The following is a 1,260-nucleotide window of genomic DNA, read 5'->3' as shown; positions in this document are numbered from 1 at the left end:
AAAGATTCAATCAACAGAATCTTCTGATTGAACAATTAATGATTCACTAATAAATATAATTCACAACCTGCTTTCCAGCAAGAAAGAGCAGCTGCCAAACTCCCTCGAAGTAACAGTCATTACACATGCGTCATGAATGTACTGTAACTAGGTAGCCTACTGTGACATTAAGCTATAAATAAACGGGAGAAACACCTATTAAACGTTGATCTTAAAACCATAAAATGTCCAAAAGATAAAAAAAATATCAGCATCTGCCGTTATTGTAATTCATCGCACAGAGTGGGACCTTGAAACTGCTGGCTGCTTGCTGCTTATGCAAATGCATGAATCTTGAAGCCATACGTATGGGAGACAAACTGGTTAAGCGGATGCTTTAGTCGGTATTTCAGATGCACCATAAAAAGTAAATGAGGAACACTACTTTCGAAATAAACACCACCTGAATGATGGTTGCGTGACGACTCATAATCTCTCGTAATCCGATAGGTGACATGGTTTGTTTCTCACAGTACACCAACGGGCAGTGGCCAAAATCTCCCGACTGGTCAATATGTAAAGAGCATGTACGAGCTTGCTCGTTCACATCTGATTGGTTCAGATTGTCCTCCAGCTCTTAGTCTGGCTCGAGGTCCAGTATCATGTCTAGAGCCTGTCGATAATGGGGCACTTGACAGCTCAACGCAATCAGATTGAATGTAATCCTCGTTCATCTTACAGAGGAACACATTGCCCATTAAGCCACAAAACCGAAAGATTCGGGACACCTCTACTGAACCAGTCATCTTCAGTTTGTATTTGCTGCTGGGTTGTCAGGAACTCTGTTCTCTAATGAGGAATACCACCTTCAAAGATTTCCACTGAGATAAACTTCTGCAGCACCTTTAACAGTAACGCCCACAAAAATCTATAAGACACACAAGCCAGTAGACCACTACACTCGATTGCAATAGGATTACGCTTTTTTAAGTCGCTATTGGTCTAAGTCATATCGGCTGCTCATTAGGTGGCAATGGAGTCGTTTTCACAACTTAACTTTAACTGACCATAATTTAGACAATTTGTACGAAATGCTTACAAATTATACACAAAAACCTTCCACGTTAATCTCTTAGTGTATCTTAGTGAAAACTGGATCCAAATCTCTACAAAAATTCCTGAGATTAGTCACGACATCTGTATATTTCTTCTCAATTGCAATTTATCACTGTGCCATTGTTTCAGCTAAACCATTTCCTATAGCGTAGTGTGTACAAAAAT

The 1,260-nt window shown here is 39.8% G+C and overlaps 1 pseudogene; it reads right to left on the bottom strand.

The window, feature by feature from the left end:
- Positions 1–247: 247 nt before the first annotated feature.
- LOC126095601 (casein kinase II subunit beta-like) lies at positions 248–785 on the bottom strand (annotated as a pseudogene).
- Between the last annotated feature and the right edge of the window lie 475 nt (positions 786–1,260).

This window comes from Schistocerca cancellata, chromosome 8 (genome assembly GCF_023864275.1).
Source record: "Schistocerca cancellata isolate TAMUIC-IGC-003103 chromosome 8, iqSchCanc2.1, whole genome shotgun sequence".
NCBI classification, from domain to species: domain Eukaryota; kingdom Metazoa; phylum Arthropoda; class Insecta; order Orthoptera; family Acrididae; genus Schistocerca; species Schistocerca cancellata.
Note: the sequence above shows the minus strand (reverse complement) of the source record. Positions and strands in the feature narration are given on the sequence as shown.